Source organism: Apostichopus japonicus, chromosome 3 (genome assembly GCF_037975245.1).
Source record: "Apostichopus japonicus isolate 1M-3 chromosome 3, ASM3797524v1, whole genome shotgun sequence".
NCBI lineage: Eukaryota > Metazoa > Echinodermata > Holothuroidea > Aspidochirotida > Stichopodidae > Apostichopus > Apostichopus japonicus.
The window spans coordinates 7,803,969-7,814,360 of NC_092563.1; the positions used below are offsets into that span (position 1 = coordinate 7,803,969).

The 10,392-nt window shown below is 38.8% G+C and overlaps 1 non-coding gene across 1 annotated transcript; it reads left to right on the forward strand.

Annotated features, from left to right (window-relative positions):
• Nucleotides 1-9,120: 9,120 nt before the first annotated feature.
• On the forward strand, nucleotides 9,121-9,192 carry Trnad-auc (transfer RNA aspartic acid (anticodon AUC)). Its single transcript has one exon. It is a non-coding gene; the product is annotated as a tRNA-Asp (tRNA).
• The last annotated feature ends 1,200 nt before the right edge of the window (nucleotides 9,193-10,392 follow it).

A 10,392-nucleotide genomic window follows, 5' to 3' on the forward strand; every position in this document is an offset into this window, starting at 1 on the left:
AAAGAATATATCTGGCGTCTATTGTAGCCTGATTTTTTGTCTGCCAGAGAAATATACCCTCTTTGTGATTTAGACAACAGCAATGCATTCATAGGTGTTATTTCCTGGTGACAACACGTTTTCAGTACCTTGATTATGTCTGATATTTGCCACGTATTATATGATGTTTGCTCAATTCTCTGCGGTTGTATTGTAATGCTCTTGTTTTGTATGAATCTGTGCGTGATGCTTCATTGCTTTCAGTTTTCAAGTGTCATATGTGATTGCTAAATTGAACTTGAATAATAATGCTAAAGAGGCATACACAACATCACCAGTGAATTTTAAATTGCAACCCTAACCCCACCCCCCTCCCCCCCCCGTCATGGCCCCAACCTCAAGAATATAATACTAATAAAGAATATCCATATCCATATATTGACCTATCTCAGTTGATGTAAATAACGAGACACACCGTTGTTTGTATAATTATATGAAATACTGAGCACACTGCTATGCAAGCAATTACACAAAAAATGAAAAGATGATTCAACAGTTTAGCTGTTTGTTTCAATTTCTGAATTTTTCTACAATTAAAGTTGAATTTCTTTGATATTCAACTTTTTCTAGTAAAAGTGTCCAAGTCCTAGAGTAGTGTGGTGTCGTGAGGGGTTGTGAGGGCGTATCGTCCTGCCGCATGCATTTGAAATTACATGGACTGGGCTGGAGTTTCCTTTTATCCAAGCCACCATTTCTCTAGAATCTGTGAAGAAGAAATGAATATATAATGCGACCAGCCTAAACAATGTCAACACATTATTATGTATGCCTGAAAGAGATGCATGATGGCAGTACTGTAATCCTTTTTAAGCATAAATGTTTATATTTATATATATATATATATATATATATATATTATATATATATATATTTATATAAATATATAAGCCCTGCCAAAAACATGCAAACTATATTTTTCACTACGTTAACAATGAGTATGTCAATACGTCACAACCATTTTGAAAAGTAATTGACATGAAACTAAGAATGTCTGTATGGATCTGATTGCAAGTTACAATGTGAAGGGAGAGTGAAGAGGAGGGAGGGGGGTTGGTGAAGAGGGGGGAGGGGGGTTGGTGAATGACTGAAGGGGGAGGAGATTAACTTGCTTGGTTAATGCACCAAAGTAGCCGTTACCGTACGTGAAATATATATTGTTTTGACTTTTAAAGTCAAAATAATGAGATTAAAAGTAAAAAAGTAATGAGATTACGAAGTCAAAATCATGACATTAAAAGTCAAGATTTTGAGTCGCTAGCTTTTTCTTTCCCATGTCCCTATTAAGTCACCATAACAAAAGTATTGGTAAAATGCCATGATTATATTTAGTAGAATAAAAAAACAAGTCATGCGTATTCGTCACACTTTAGTAAAAGTAAACAGAAGGGTAGACTGACGGGGATTTGCTTAAGGCTATGAAATTTTAATACAATACATCAATCTTTTAGAGTAAACAAGGTTGAGAATTGAGGAAATATATGTTTACATGACATTGAAATAACGCTCTGCAAATTGAATGGTCATAGCCTTGGAATGTAGATTGCAACACTATTAATTAAAGGGGAACATTTGCAAGTGGCATGTAGGATAAGGTGTCTTATCAAGCTAAACAAAGAAGAATCCTTATGTGTCAATTATAATCATGTTGAACCTTTCATTAAGCCAAACGAATGAAGGAGAAGTTACAGGGGACGTCGCAATATAGTTACTGTTTAACTGTAATATGTCTTCATCTTGTCCATCAACTTAAATCTTTGAAATGTTACTTTATAGGTTTTATTGTCTAAGTAACCGGGGTGTTAGTTTAACCTTTCATTAAGCCAAACGAATGAAGGAGAAGTTACAGAGACGTCGCAATATAATTACTGTTTAACTGTAATATGTCTTCATCTTGTCCATCAACTTAAATCTTTGAAATGTTACTTTATAGAATTTATTGTCTAAGTAACAGGGGTGTTAGTTTAAAATTTGGCAGATGTTCAACAGTTGCATTATGAGATGCGAAAGTATGTGCATACCAACGTAACATGCATAATAAGATGCAGGAGAGGGTGAAGATCAGACTTGTAGTAAGTCTGCATCTCATATATATATATATATATATATATATATATATATATATATATATATATATATATATAAAACCATATATACCTGTGCTTGTAATCACTCTCACATACTTCATTATTTTTATTATTTTGTATTTCTTCTGTTGATTATAGTGTAAGATCAAGCACTCTCATTTTAAGCTTTGTGTCTTGTGCTCGTACTGAAGGGAATTCGTCTTGTACTCACACTGTGTCAAAAATGCTCCACCATACAAGTTAGGCTCTAGCTTGTGCATATTAAGTGTTAGGCCTTACTGAGGGAGGAGGGAGGGGCATATTATTCGGTTACTTTGGGCACTGACTTACATGACCATATTACGCACATTCTCAAACTCTTTTCCATGAACTGATTTCAAATAGGCTAACGCTAGTGTACCGTTACGTAGCCCAGGTTCGCGGGCAACTTGTACCATACGTTATCCTATAGTAGCATGTGTTCACGTTTCTAGCAACGGCTTTAACGTTGCAGTTATTGCGGCTCTTCTTGCGCAATTGTCTCAGAGTCTATAGTCTGCTTGCTGACTGCAGTATGGACGTAGGCTAGGTAATTAAAAGTATTACGGTGAGTCCAACTTTAGTGATCATTGGCTATAAGACTACAACTCCTACATAACAAAAATGTGTTATGTTTACAATATATACTTGACTATGATAGGCTAGCAAAGACTGAAGCTTAGAATTACATTCTGCAGCTTGTAAAGCCCGTCTTCCTGGACTATTATGGCAAGCCGTTTTATAACTCATATAGTCTATACCAGTAATTGGTAAAATTAATTTCACAATTTGCAAGTTAAAAATGTGCGGAGTCAATCTAATTTGAACTAAGTTGTTGGCTACATTCTAGCATTTCATTAGTCTATTCATTTCTCAGTTTGCGTCCGTGAGTACAGTAGCGGCTGATCACCGTGAACAGCATTTCCAAAGTAGACCTACGCCCGAGGAGGGTTAGGTGATCGAGGTATATGGCCAATACCTTCGATCGTCAGTACGGGGGAAATGGATCAGTCGGAGGATTTTGCATGCAGCCGGGGAAGAATTGGACCACTACTACAGGTGATCCCATCCCCCCCCCTTTTAAACTTCACACAAAATATTGATTGCGAAACCAAGCATTAAGCCTCGGGCTACTATGTAGTATATATAAATACATTAACCTAATTAATATTCTAAATATGTCCCAGAATGTACCATTTGATTTCATCTCTCTCTGGGGGAGGACCCCCCACGTACACCCTCCACACATGGCTATCGCCTTCAATGACCACACGGACGCACCATCCTTTATATGCTTATATGATTCAGGTAGTACTACCAAAATCAGTCGGGTCAATGTTTGGAGTTTATTATTATTAGCACAATTTTGCGTTTAGAGCTACTTATACCATGGAGCTATAAACAGATACAGACCTTAATTATGATCTAACTACGCCCCAGACTGTATCAATTGACTTCTACTTGAAGAAAAATGCCTCAGCTAATATGAAAACAGGGGCGTATCCAGGGGGGCGCAACAGGCGCGCGCCCCCCCTATTGGCCGTCACCAAAAAAAAAAAAGTTTAGCAAAAAAAAAAAAAAAAAAAAAAAAATTGATGGCGACCTTTATGTGAGATGTCGGTGATCGCTCAACCCCCCCCCCCCCCTCCCGTATGCTTTATTTTTTGTTTGCCAAAAAAAGGTTCTGGCGAAGTTCGGCGGCATAATAGTTTTAGAAACATAGATGGTAATTGTGTTTGTATTATCACTATAAACACTAAATGACATGCCAGCCATACTAAATTGTGCATTTTGTGTCTATATTTACTGGAAATGTTGCTTATTATTAAGGTCGAAAAATGGATCACATATGGCCATGGGCGGCGATCCTGGGTGGAGGGGGGATATATCCCCCCATGAAAATGGGTGGAGGGGATGTAATGCACCATATCCCCCCCCCCCCACCAAATGCCAGGGATAAGAATATTTTCATGCCTACATTTATGCATCTTCGTTAATGTACGGCTCTTTTTTAGCTTCATTTCTCGCCTACCATAAACGCAGTGCGATCTTTTCAAATAAAGCGTCTTTATAAAGCAAAAATAGTTGACTGTAGGCTTCATTGGCCCTATAACAACAAAATGTATTATTGCGCCCACGGTATTGATATAGTACATATATGCACCCTCATAGTATTCATATAGGCCCTATAGTAGGCCTACACACGTACATGTTCCCTCGAACAGCTGAGAATCTCATGTAAACCAGGGTAATGCTTAATACACGTTTCACCTGGATGCCCTAGCAATCGGTACCTAGGAATGTAACTATGTGCAATTGTGTATTGCATGTGTATAGGCCTATAATAGCCTGCATGAGGCCATTTTCTTCATCGAATAATATAACAGAGCTCTCGAACATTCTAACGTTGCGCCTGAAACAAGATTGACAGGGGCAATTTTCCCAAAATAACACCCGAAATTAAAAAAAAAAAGTATTTTGGATCCTGATTATGAGATATTTCGGACATGACATCCCTATTTTAAAGTTGGGTATATGCCGCTTGGAAACCTCGGGAAGTGCCGTTTCCGGCCATCTAGAGGGTTTGTTAATCCCAAAATTTTCTTGTACGCTTCGCGCCAACCAATGGTGGCGCTACGCTTAGATAGTCAACAAGGTCATATCCCCCCCCCCCTCCCACTCGGAAGTACGGATCGCCGCCCATGCATATGACACCATTTTGCATTGTAGCCCTTCTTTGAAAGCAAAAATTGTACACCCCTCCCCTTAGACCCATCCCCCAGGACGGCGATCATTCATGCCTGGCGCCCCCCCCCCCCTATTGGAAAATCCTGGATACGCCCCTGTGAAAACAAACTTTTTCACAACCTATGCAGTTTTATGGACAATGACTCACTCTGCAGTACAAAAATAAGAATAACCCATAGAAAAAGTGTAAGAACCAATCAAGCAGAGAAGAAAAGAAGAGAAGTCGTTAAGTTTGTTGAGTAGGAAATATTTTCACACGATTATATTCTTAAAGGGTCACCCATGTAATAACCAAACGTCACAGACAGTACGGGGACTAATTCGTCTATACTTATAGTTAATTTCAAACGTTTCGTTCTCGATTCATCATCTATTTAACACTTATCACAATCATTTCAATGCCATTTAACTCTGGACATATATAGATAAGGTGCTACTGACAAAACAAAAGTCTCTGGATATGTGTGTCTAAAACGAAGACCTTTAAAACGAAGACATCTAAAACAAAGACCGAAGATAGAAGACTGGAAAAATCGAAAACAAATAAAGAAGTCTTCATTTCTCAATTTTCATTTTCGAGATTCGCAGTACAGGCAAGTCTCGAAAACGAAGACCGAATAACGAAGACCTGCAATAATAATTATTTAAAACAGATACAATCGTCATGAAACTCTTCTAGTAGATCATACAAAGTTTAACGGCCTTGTCAGCCCCGGGGCACGGGGAGAGGGGATTTTGAAACCATTAGTTACGGTACGTGGTAAGGAGCAAGTCAAGGTACAACTGTTACCTCTTTAAGTGTGTTAGTCAATATTATTGGACCAATTCATTGTGGTGCGACAACAAAAGGAATATATTCGGAGATCAACTACGCACGCACGCGGGTGTCAAAAACATCACGAATGTTTTCGTGTTCCTGTTTGTGTTATTTCCTCAAACGCGCAAGGACATTTCAATACAACCGATTTCATTTGTCGAAGTAAATTGAATATTCAGTAATCAGTGGACCGGCCGCTAGTCAAATGATGTATACATAATAAACATATACGATGAAGTTGAGATCTAATTTTAACTACTAATACCTGCGCTTGGTGATTATTGTGATTGCGCTGGAGGATATACATATTCATATATCTATTTATATATATAACTGTGAAACTGGAAGAGATCGCGACAAATGGTAAGCGCCGTTGTTATTTTACTGCAGAGCTAGGTTGCAAAGGCAAGGTTTGCACTAGCAAATGGAGAACGTGGTGCCTCGACACATTTTATTCATTAATCTTCTTCTCAGAGCAATTTGACGTGAACAGAAAACCTCATATTTACTATTGTTCATGGTATTGAAACTGAAGAAAGGGTTCGTATAACTTAAGTTGATTTATAATTACGAAACAGTTGTGAATATTTGTTAATAATTAAAAAACAATAAGAAAAAAACTTTTCCATGAACCATGATAAATCGTGATGATAGCTATAGATGCATGGTACGATGCCATTACTGTAAGTGACGACTGGAAATGCATGATTTATTGGAGTACATTATTTTTTTTTTACTATTTGTACTACACCTTTAGATAATATCACAAAACCTTCAAATATTAATCAAATTAACATAACTTAATGTGCATTAATTTTTGAGTACTGGACGAATCTTATTATTTCCCAAACAAGAAAACAACAATTAGGTCCAGATATAATATAGTCAGTATTAATTCCACACAACGAGCAACTTTGAAATGTTGAAAGCATTCCACTTTTCTCTAAAGTTATTTCTAATGGTATTTAATTATTACTAATGTAACGTCTTGCAACGTTTAGCATGTTTGGATTGAAAGTAACGAAGAACTGCTTTTAATTTTAGTCTATTGCTGTACAGTTATAGAAATAGAAAATACAAGCTGACTAATCCACTGATCGTTTGCGCCCTTTTTTTTCGGAGAGTTTTTTTCTGGGTAGGCGAGCGAGGCTATAACCTCATGGGGGTGGGTGGATTTTCTGGGTAACATTGACGGGGCGCCCGAGGCGCTGATCCATGATGTGGGTGTTACACCCTCTTTAGCATTACTCAAAAATAAGGGGGAAAATGATCGTTAGCACAACCTTGCGTTTAGGCTTAATAACGCGTCAGAATGCAGCGTTTGACTTTTTAGTGAGGGGTAGGGGTGAAACTACCTGACTATCTACAGTCTTCCCAAGGCCGTATCCCTCTTTTGAAATCCCTGAATCCGCCTTTGACGCTTCCACAAAGGTTCACGATCTTTCCTAAATCATGTCATGGGATTTACAACCCCCCTCTCGCGCGCACACACGTTCGCCCGGCGCACACAAATGAATCAAAGATGATCATTTTACAGCATTGAAAATATATTCACCGTTTTAATAATTGAGAGAACAACCACTGTATTACGCTATATCGCTAGAAATTTAGAGTTTGTTTTACAACATGTTGTAAAATATCCGAGAGAAATGCCGGTCCGTTGTGTTTTTGGGGGCTGCACAAATGTCATAACCCATGCAATTAGCCTTCATCGATGGCCGAAGGACGAAAAAAACACGGCGATTATGACCAAGTTAGTGCACAACACCAGCGCCGATTCACTGGGCCTAGCCAGTATACAGCTCCGTATGTAGCGAACACTTCACGGAAGCATACTAAGATTCCTCCTTTTTTATGAATAAAACAAATGGGCTTTAATGGGTCGACATAAACGAGTCGTTCTTCTGTCAAGTATTCCACATTAAAACTCCGAAGACCAGATTGGAGAACAGGAAACCTCCAATGGGCAAGTGGCGATCCTTGTACATGTATATGAATACATAGCCAACACACTGTACATATGGGTTGTAAGTCACCGTAACACAACGCACAATAAGGTTTAGGGAGTTCCGCGAATTCCAACAACACATGCACAAAATGGACTGGATTTTGTTTTTAAATGCTTCGTTAATAAATTCTTACCCCGTTGTATGTTCCTTGCAATAGTTCCGAACGGGTTTGTTCTTCGATATATTGTGGAGCTTCAATTTCGGCTCGTTTAACAGGCTCGAACTGAAACGGTTCTAACACCTCAGGTCCACCCACAACGTTCGGTTCAATATTGACATGATCATCGCCTTCACTCTCTGCTTCGAATATGAGAAAGGGCACTCTAATTATAGCCCAATTTCACTGCCTTGTGAAGAACCACTATCACTTTGAACTTCGGTTGCCGCATTTGGTTCTAAATCTGACATTCCACGGGAAATTTCGATCTGATTTCGCGCCGACTTGTTATCGATTGTTTTGTGTATTTATGTACACTTGTCGTACTGTAAGTATGATATGTGTTCGGAGGAATCAGCGAGAGCCGAATCGTGTTCATAACATGACGTCACATGACGTCGTGAGATTAGGAAAATTTTCAGCCGAACGAACTTTTCAAGCCCGAAGAGGGTAAATTAAATCTCAATTTTCGAAGGGAAAAATCAAATTTTTAACTGGCAGAATGGTTGATATATGTTCTAGAGAGCATTCTTAGATGGATCCCAAAAAGACAGGACGTTAAAATTTTCGTGTCATGGCTACTTTAACGCATTTTATTAGTATACTAAAGTATGAAATGATCGTAGAAGCGAACGCAAAGTTCATTTTAAGCACGTGATATCCGGTATATTATGCTTTCGGTGCAATACAATATATTTAAAAGGAATTTGATGGAAAAAAAAACGCATGCGTGCTGGTGCATGCGTTTAACTGTCTTCCAAATATTCTCGGTTAAAGAAAGTTATGCGATACCGGTTTTTAATGCCAATGGCCATGCACCTTGAGAAGACAAGAACAACAACAAAAAAAAACGAAAAATAGGTCGAGACAGTGCATTGCCGACTAAATCGTACCAAGGTCGTAATCGGTTAGAATTAATGCATCACGTTTACATTGCCTATATATATTAATATATATAAATATATATGATTGAAATCGTAGTGAGTTGGAAAATCCAGAACAGTGAAAAAACTTCCAGCCTCCACCAGGATTCGAACCCGGGCCTCCCGCTTTATATGCGGACACCCTAACCACCATATTTATATCTATATATATATATATATATATCTATATATATATATATATATAAATATATATATGTATATGTATATATATATATATATATATATATATATATATATATATATATATATATATATATATATATATATACATATATATCCCCGTTTCGAACCTCTGGAACAATCAGCGTCCATAGCCTAGTGGTTAGGGTGTCCGCATATCAAGCGGGAGGCCCGGGTTCAAACCCCGGTGGAGGCTGGAAGTTTTTTCACTGTTCTTGGTTTTCTGACCCATTACGATTTCAATTATATATATATATATATATATATATATATATATATATATATCAGGTGCGTATCCAGGGGGGGGGCGTTGGGGGCGCGCGCCCCCCGGGTAAGAAAAAGAGGAGGGAAAAAAAGAGGGAAAAAAGGGGGAAAAGAGGGGGGAAAGAGGAGGAGAAGAGGAAGGAAAGGAAAAGAAAAAGAAGAAAGAGAGAAAAAGGAGGGAGTAAAAGGAAAACGCCAAGACACCGGGAAGAGAAAGAGGAACAGTGACATCATTACAGCGCTGATCCCTTTCATATACACATGGCAGCCAGCGACGGATCAATGATTTCGGAAGGGGCGTGCGCCTCACCCTCCTCTTACACCGACAACTCCATTTTTGACGTTTCCATTTTCCCTCTCTCACTAATGTATCTATATATCATACTATATATGGTGTATCATAACGCGTGTGTGTGTATATACGCCTTAAACAATTGTAGAATTGTGCTATGAAACCGACTGTGGCTGGTCTCGAACTCGACCGTGTCGTCGGTGAACATGACGCATTTCGGGAAGAGGGCGACCGCCCCCCCCCCCCCCTTGAGCATATTTTTCTTTATGATATCGCTAGTAATTTCTAAATAGAAAATGCTTAGATGCAACTTACAAGGCCTGGGAAGTACAATTTCCAGCGATCTGGGAGGCATTTTAGGCCAAAATTTTCTTGTACGCTTCGCGCCAACTCAGGGTGGCGCTACGCTTAGATAGTTTGCCTACAAGCCCCTCCCTTGGCAAATTCCTCGCTACGCGCCTGTTCGAATTTTTAAAGCAAACAGCAGATATCACATCATATCAATGAGCATGAAAATGACGTTGCAGGATGAACAGCCTCAAAAACTGTCTATGTGTTAAGTCATGGGCCTAGCACCAAAATTTGATTTGGGGGCTGTAACGACTTGCCCGAAAAAAATAACCAAACAATTTCGCGCGCTCTGCGCGCGTTCAACTTGGTAATCTCAATATCATTAACCAAGCATCGGTTATTATATCGCATGCCATCGTGTACCGTACGGTCGGTGAAAGTTGCGCAGTTTGCCGCGGGATGCTACTGTAAACAACGAAATGTCTTATGTAGATGGAGAAAAAGCATGGAGGTCCAATTATGTCAAAACTGTCTTTTACATTAGTAATG